Source organism: Perca fluviatilis, chromosome 18 (assembly GCF_010015445.1).
Source record: "Perca fluviatilis chromosome 18, GENO_Pfluv_1.0, whole genome shotgun sequence".
Classification (NCBI taxonomy): domain Eukaryota; kingdom Metazoa; phylum Chordata; class Actinopteri; order Perciformes; family Percidae; genus Perca; species Perca fluviatilis.
In genome coordinates, this window is record NC_053129.1 from 8,801,765 (window position 1) to 8,809,264 (window position 7,500).

At 40.7% G+C, this 7,500-nt stretch overlaps 13 non-coding genes across 13 annotated transcripts; all 13 read left to right on the forward strand.

The window, feature by feature from the left end:
- Positions 1 to 227: 227 nt before the first annotated feature.
- trnag-ucc lies at positions 228 to 299 on the forward strand. The gene has a single exon. It is a non-coding gene; the product is annotated as a tRNA-Gly (tRNA).
- A 789-nt stretch (positions 300 to 1,088) lies between these two features.
- On the forward strand, positions 1,089 to 1,160 carry trnag-ucc. The gene has a single exon. It is a non-coding gene; the product is annotated as a tRNA-Gly (tRNA).
- A 247-nt stretch (positions 1,161 to 1,407) lies between these two features.
- Positions 1,408 to 1,479, forward strand: trnat-ugu. The gene has a single exon. It is a non-coding gene; the product is annotated as a tRNA-Thr (tRNA).
- A 466-nt stretch (positions 1,480 to 1,945) lies between these two features.
- trnag-ucc lies at positions 1,946 to 2,017 on the forward strand. Its single transcript has one exon. It is a non-coding gene; the product is annotated as a tRNA-Gly (tRNA).
- Positions 2,018 to 3,123: 1,106 nt separating this feature from the next.
- trnaa-cgc lies at positions 3,124 to 3,194 on the forward strand. The gene has a single exon. It is a non-coding gene; the product is annotated as a tRNA-Ala (tRNA).
- A 1,026-nt stretch (positions 3,195 to 4,220) lies between these two features.
- On the forward strand, positions 4,221 to 4,292 carry trnag-ucc. Its single transcript has one exon. It is a non-coding gene; the product is annotated as a tRNA-Gly (tRNA).
- Positions 4,293 to 4,539: 247 nt separating this feature from the next.
- On the forward strand, positions 4,540 to 4,610 carry trnaa-ugc. The gene has a single exon. It is a non-coding gene; the product is annotated as a tRNA-Ala (tRNA).
- A 467-nt stretch (positions 4,611 to 5,077) lies between these two features.
- On the forward strand, positions 5,078 to 5,149 carry trnae-uuc. The gene has a single exon. It is a non-coding gene; the product is annotated as a tRNA-Glu (tRNA).
- A 249-nt stretch (positions 5,150 to 5,398) lies between these two features.
- trnaa-cgc lies at positions 5,399 to 5,469 on the forward strand. Its single transcript has one exon. It is a non-coding gene; the product is annotated as a tRNA-Ala (tRNA).
- Positions 5,470 to 5,972: 503 nt separating this feature from the next.
- trnag-ucc lies at positions 5,973 to 6,044 on the forward strand. The gene has a single exon. It is a non-coding gene; the product is annotated as a tRNA-Gly (tRNA).
- A 246-nt stretch (positions 6,045 to 6,290) lies between these two features.
- On the forward strand, positions 6,291 to 6,362 carry trnaa-cgc. The gene has a single exon. It is a non-coding gene; the product is annotated as a tRNA-Ala (tRNA).
- Positions 6,363 to 6,828: 466 nt separating this feature from the next.
- On the forward strand, positions 6,829 to 6,900 carry trnag-ucc. Its single transcript has one exon. It is a non-coding gene; the product is annotated as a tRNA-Gly (tRNA).
- Positions 6,901 to 7,147: 247 nt separating this feature from the next.
- Positions 7,148 to 7,219, forward strand: trnaa-ugc. Its single transcript has one exon. It is a non-coding gene; the product is annotated as a tRNA-Ala (tRNA).
- Positions 7,220 to 7,500: the final 281 nt, after the last annotated feature.

Genomic DNA, 7,500 nt, shown 5'->3' on the forward strand with positions numbered 1-7,500 from the left:
GACTAGAAATCCATTGGAAATCCATCCCGCGCATGTCAAATCCTGCCGACTATGAAAGTCTTCCTTTAAAAGTGGTAGCACACCAATGACACATCACATTATACCAGAGTGCAGATGTATTATCTCATAGGCACTGGAAGCCACCCGTCTTCACCAATGCATATATTGTCAGTCTCAAAACCCGGATGAGTTGCATGATTTGCAGTGAATACTCTTTCTTAAAACCTGCGATGGTGGTATAGTGGTAAGCATAGCTGCCTTCCAAGCAGTTGACCTGGGTTTGATTCCCAGCCATCGCAGTGGATTTCTTGCTGTTGTGTGCTTTATTTGTCAAGAAGTAAGCAGAAAGGCAAACAATGTGCTACTTTACAACTATAATTGATGACATAGCAGTGCAAGTATTTTGCCCAGGTTTGATTTCAAACCAGTGCAGTTGCATTTACAGGTTTTAAGGCGCATTTACAACATTGACATGACATGTTTTACCCAGGTCTCTTCTTTTATTCAGGGATCTCAGAAAAAGTCAAAAACATCTCAAAAGTTTTAGGGGATGTAGCTCAGTGGTAGCGCGCATGCTTTGCGCATGTATGAGGCCCTGGGTTCAATCCCCGGGCATCTCTATCAGGTATTATGGTATAGTCTGTAAAAGATACACTGAAAGAAAAAATTAAAGAATGTAACAAATACAGTAACATCTCTGTGTACTTTACTAAAGTCCAGCTTTACTCAGCAATTGAGAAGGATCTAAACATTTGAGCAAATTTGTATAGCACAGTGTGTTGTCCCAGACCTTGTTGCATTAATGGGGATTAATGCAAAAATCACAGTCAACTTTCCCACAACACCCAAAAAAAGGCGATGGACTAGAAATCCATTGGAAATCCATCCCGCGCATGTCAAATCCTGCCGACTATGAAAGTCTTCCTTTAAAAGTGGTAGCACACCAATGACACATCACATTATACCAGAGTGCAGATGTATTATCTCATAGGCACTGGAAGCCACCCGTCTTCACCAATGCATATATTGTCAGTCTCAAAACCCAGATGAGTTGCATGATTTGCAGTGAATACTCTTTCTTAAGACCTGCGATGGTGGTATAGTGGTGAGCATAGCTGCCTTCCAAGCAGTTGACCTGGGTTTGATTCCCAGCCATCGCAGTCGATTTCTTGCTGTTGTGTGCTTTATTTGTCAAGACAGTAAGCAGAAAGGCAAACAATGTGCTACTTTACAACTATGATTGATGACATAGCAGTGCAAGTATTTTGCCCAGGTTTGATTTTCAACCAGTGCAGTTGCATTTACAGATTTTAAGGCCGTTTACAACATTGACATGACATGTTTTACCCAGGTCTCTTCTTTTATTCAGGGATGTCAGAAAAAGTCAAAAACATGTCAAAAGTTTTAGGGGATGTAGCTCAGTGGTAGAGCGCATGCTTTGTACGTATGAGGCCCTGGGTTCAATCCCCGGCATCTCTAGCAGGTATTATGGTATAGTCTGTAAAAGATACACTGAAAGAAAAAATTAGAGAATGTAACAAATACAGTAACATCTCTGTATATTTTACTAAAGTCCAGCTTTACTCAGCAATTGAGAAGGATCTAAACATTTGAGCAAATTTGTATAGCACCAGTGGGTTTTCCAGACCTTGTTGCATTAATGGGGATTAATGCAAAAATCACAGTCAACTTTCCCACAACACCCAAAAAAGGCTATGGACTAGAAATCCATTGGAAATCCATCCCGCGCATGTCAAATCCTGCCGACTACGAAAGTCTTCCTTTAAAAGTGGTAGCAAACCAATGACACATCACATTATACCAGAGTGCAGATGTATTATCTCATAGGCACTGGAAGCCACCCGTCTTCACCAATGCATATATTGTCAGTCTCAAAACCCAGATGGGTTGCATGATTTGCAGTGAATACTCTTTCTTAAGACCTGCGATGGTGGTATAGTGGTGAGCATAGCTGCCTTCCAAGCAGTTGACCTGGGTTTGATTCCCAGCCATCGCAGTGGATTACTTGCTGTTGTGTGCTTTATTTGTCAAGAAGTAAGCAGAAAGGCAAACAATGTGCTACTTTACAACTATGATTGATGACATAGCAGTGCAAGTATTTTGCCCAGGTTTGATTTCCAACCAGTGCAGTTGCATTTACAGGTTTTAAGGCCATTTACAACATTGACATGACATGTTTTACCCAGGTCTCTTCTTTTATTCAGGGATCTCAGAAAAAAGTCAAAAACCTCTCAAATGATTAAGGGGATGTAGCTCAGTGGTAGAGCGCATGCTTCGCATGTATGAGGCCCCGGGTTCAACCCCGCATCCATCCGGCACGTATTATGATATGGTATAGTACTGTAAAAGATACACTGAAAGAAAAAAATTAGAGAATGTAACAAATACAGTAACATCTCTGTGTACTTTACTAAAGTCCAGCTTTACTCAGCAATTGAGAAGGATCTAAACATTTGAGCAAATTTGTATAGCACAGTGGGTTTTCCAGACCTTGTTGCATTAATGGGGATTAATGCAAATAAACACATCAACTTACCAACACCCAAAAAGGCGATGGACTAGAAATCCATTGGAAATCCATCCCGCGCATGTCAAATCCTGCCGAACATGAAAGTCTTCCTTTAAAAGTGGTAGCACACCAATGACACATCACATTATACCAGAGTGCAGATGTATTATCTCATAGGCACTGGAAGCCACCCGTCTTCACCAATGCATATATTGTCAGTCTCAAAACCCAGATGAGTTGCATGATTTGCAGTGAATACTCTTTCGTAAGACCTCGCTGGTGGTGTAGTGGTGAGCATAGCTGCCTTTCAAGCAGTTGACCTGGGTTCTGATTCCCAGCCATCGCAGTCGATTTCTTGCTGTTGTGTGCTTTATTTGTCAAGAAGTAAAGAGAAAGGCAAACAATGTGCTACTTTACAACTATGATTGATGACATAGCAGTGCAAGTATTTTGCCCAGGTTTGATTTCCAACCAGTGCAGTTGCATTTACAGGTTTTAAGGCCATTTACAACATTGACATGACATGTTTTACCCAGGTCTCTTCTTTTATTCAGGGATGTCAGAAAAAAGTCAATAACCTCTCAAATGATTCAGGGGATGTAGCTCAGTGGTAGAGCGCATGCTTCGCATGATGAGGCCCCGGGTTCAATCCCCGGCATCTCCAGCAGGTATTATGGCATAGTCTGTAAAAGATACACTGAAAGAAAAAATTAGAGAATGTAACAAATACAGTAACATCTCTGTGTACTTTACCAAAGTCCAGCATTACTCAGCAATTGAGAAGGATCTAAACATTTGAGCAAATTTGTATAGCACAGTGGGTTGTCCAGACCTTGTTGCATTAATGGGGATTAATGCAAAAATCACAGTCAACTTTCCCACAACACCCAAATTTCTTATTTTTAAATTTTAATCATGTAACTTTTATTATTAAGTTACTTGCCCAACCAGGTTTGATAAAACATTACAAATTTATATAGCACAGTGGGTTGTCCAGACCTTGTTGCATTAATGGGGATTAATGCAAAAATCACAGTCAACTTTCCCACAACAGCCAAACTTCTTATTTTTAAATTGTAATCATGTGTTCCTAGAAAATTCCTTAAGTAACTTTTATTATTAAGTTACTTGCCCAACCAGGTTTGATAAAACGTTAGATCTCTGTTACGGTACAAATAAGGGAGCATATCAAAAAAGCAAGCGGCCTCCACTAGGGTCTGCAGACACAGCCAGTGCATTGCAGTTTTTTAACCAATTGAGAAGGTTATAGCTGCCTTCCAAGCAGTTGACATGGGTTTGATTCCCAGCCATCGCAGTCAATTTCTTCCTGTGACGTTATACTCTGACGCTATACATACTGTTATACACATTCGAGCAAATTGGTATAGCCCCACTTTCGGGGTTGTCATGGCCGAGTGGTTAAGGCGATGGACTAGAAATCCATTGGAGTGCTTAAGGCGATGGACTAGAAATCCTTTGGAAATCCATCCCGCGCATGTCAAATCCTGCCGACTACGAAAGTCTTCCTTTAAAAGTGGTAGCAAACCAATGACACATCACATTATACCAGAGTGCAGATGTATTATCTCATAGGCACTGGAAGCCACCCGTCTTCACCAATGCATATATTGTCAGTCTCAAAACCCAGATGGGTTGCATGATTTGCAGTGAATACTCTTTCTTAAGACCTGCGATGGTGGTATAGTGGTGAGCATAGCTGCCTTCCAAGCAGTTGACCTGGGTTTGATTCCCAGCCATCGCGAGGATTTCTTGCTGTTGTGTGCTTTATTTGTCAAGAAGTAAGCAGAAAGGCAAACAATGTGCTACTTTACAACTATGATTGATGACATAGCAGTGCAAGTATTTTGCCCAGGTTTGATTTTCAACCAGTGCAGTTGCATTTACAGATTTTAAGGCCTACATACAACATTGACATGACATGTTTTACCCAGGTCTCTTCTTTTATTCAGGGATGTCAGAAAAAAGTCAAAAACATCTCGAACGTTTTAGGGGATGTAGCTCAGTGGTAGAGCGCATGCTTTGCATGTATGAGGCCCTGGGTTCAATCCCGGCATCTCTAGCAGGTATTATGGTATAGTCTGTAAAAGATACACTGAAAGAAAAAATTAGAGAATGTAACAAATACAGTAACATCTCTGTGTACTTTACTAAAGTCCAGCTTTACTCAGCAATTGAGAAGGATCTAAACATTTGAGCAAATTTGTATAGCACAGTGGGTTTTCCAGACCTTGTTGCATTAATGGGGATTAATGCAAAAATAACCACTTCAACTTTCCCACAACACCCAAAAAAGGCGATGGACTAGAAATCCATTGGAAATCCATCCCGCGCATGTCAAATCCTGCCGACTATGAAAGTCTTCCTTTAAAAGTGGTAGCACACCAATGACACATCACATTATACCAGAGTGCAGATGTATTATCTCATAGGCACTGGAAGCCACCCGTCTTCACCAATGCATATATTGTCAGTCTCAAAACCCAGATGAGTTGCATGATTTGCGGTGAATACTCTTTCTTAAAACCCGCGGCGGTGGTATAGTGGTGAGCATAGCTGCCCTTCAAGCAGTTGACCTGGGTTCGATTCCCAGCCATCGCAGTCGGATTTCTTGCTGTTGTGTGCTTTATTTGTCAAGAAGTAAGCAGAAAGGCAAACAATGTGCTACTTTACAACTATGATTGATGACATAGCAGTGCAAGTATTTTGCCCAGGTTTGATTTCCAACCAGTGCAGTTGCATTTACAGGTTTTTAGGCCATTACTACAACATTGACATGACATGTTTTACCCAGGTCTCTTCTTTTATTCAGGGATCTCAGAAAAAGTCAAAAACATCTCAAATGTTTTAGGGGATGTAGCTCAGTGGTAGAGCGCATGCTTCGCATGTATGAGGCCCGGGTTCAATCCCCGGCATCTCCAGCAGGTATTATGGTATAGTCTGTAAAAGATACACTGAAAGAAAAAATTAAAGAATGTAACAAATACAGTAACATCTCTGTGTACTTTACTAAAGTCCAGCTTTACTCAGCAATTGAGAAGGATCTAAACATTTGAGCAAATTTGTATAGCACAGTGGGTTTTCCAGACCTTGTTGCATTAATGGGGATTAATGCAAAAATCACAGTCAACTTTCCCACAACACCCAAATTTTTTTTTTTTTTTTTTTTTTTAATGTGGGGTGGGGTTTAAGGCGATGGACTAGAAATCCATTGGAAATCCATCCCGCGCATGTCAAATCCTGCCGACTACAAAGTCTTCCTTTAAAAGTGGTAGCAAACCAATGACACATCACATTATACCAGAGTGCAGATGTATTATCTCGCAGGCACTGAAAGCCACCCGTCTTCACCAATGCATATATTGTCAGTCTCAAAACCCAGATGGGTTGCATGATTTGCAGTGAATACTCTTTCTTAAGACCTGCGATGGTGGTATAGTGGTGAGCATAGCTGCCTTCCAAGCAGTTGACCTGGGTTTGATTCCCAGCCATCGCGTGGATTACTTGCTGTTGTGTGCTTTATTTGTCAAGAAGTAAGCAGAAAGGCAAACAATGTGCTACTTTACAACTATGACTGATGACATAGCAGTGCAAGTATTTTGCCCAGGTTTGATTTCCAACCAGTGCAGTTGCATTTACAGGTTTTAAGGCCATTTACAACATTGACATGACATGTTTTACCCAGGTCTCTTCTTTTATTCAGGGATGTCAGAAAAAAGTCAAAAACATCTCGAACGTTTTAGGGGATGTAGCTCAGTGGTAGAGCGCATGCTTCGCATGTATGAGGCCCTGGGTTCAATCCCCGGCATCTCCAGCAGGTATTATGGTATAGTCTGTAAAAGATACACTGAAAGAAAAAATTAGAGAATGTAACAAATACAGTAACATCTCTGTGTACTTTACTAAAGTCCAGCTTTACTCAGCAATTGAGAAGGATCTAAACATTTGAGCAAATTTGTATAGCACAGTGGGTTTTCCAGACCTTGTTGCATTAATGGGGATTAATGCAAAAATCACAGTCAACTTTCCCACAACACCCAAAAAAAGGCGATGGACTAGAAATCCATTGGAAATCCATCCCGCGCATGTCAAATCCTGCCGACTATGAAAGTCTTCCTTTAAAAGTGGTAGCACACCAATGACACATCACATTATACCAGAGTGCAGATGTATTATCTCATAGGCACTGGAAGCCACCCGTCTTCACCAATGCATATATTGTCAGTCTCAAAACCCAGATGAGTTGCATGATTTGCAGTGAATACTCTTTCTTAAGACCTGCGATGGTGGTATAGTGGTGAGCATAGCTGCCTTCCAAGCAGTTGACCTGGGTTTGATTCCCAGCCATCGCGAGTTCGATTTCTGCGTTGTGTGCTTTATTTGTCAAGAAGTAAGCAGAAAGGCAAACAATGTGCTACTTTACAACTATGATTGATGACATAGCAGTGCAAGTATTTTGCCCAGGTTTGATTTCCAACCAGTGCAGTTGCATTTACAGGTTTTAAGGCCATTTACAACATTGACATGACATGTTTTACCCAGGTCTCTTCTTTTATTCAGGGATCTCAGAAAAAAGTCAAAAACATCTGAAATGATTCAGGGGATGTAGCTCAGTGGTAGAGCGCATGCTTTGCATGTATGAGGCCCCGGGTTCAATCCCCGGCATCTCCATCAGGTATTATGGTATAGTCTGTAAAAGATACACTGAAAGAAAAAATTAAAGAATGTAACAAATACAGTAACATCTCTGTGTACTTTACTAAAGTCCAGCTTTACTCAGCAATTGAGAAGGATCTAAACATTTGAGCAAATTTGTATAGCACAGTGTGTTGTCCAGACCTTGTTGCATTAATGGGGATTAATGCAAAAATCACAGTCAACTTTCCCACAACACCCAAATTTCTTATTTTTAAATTTTAATCATGTAACTTTTATTATTAAGTTACTTGCCC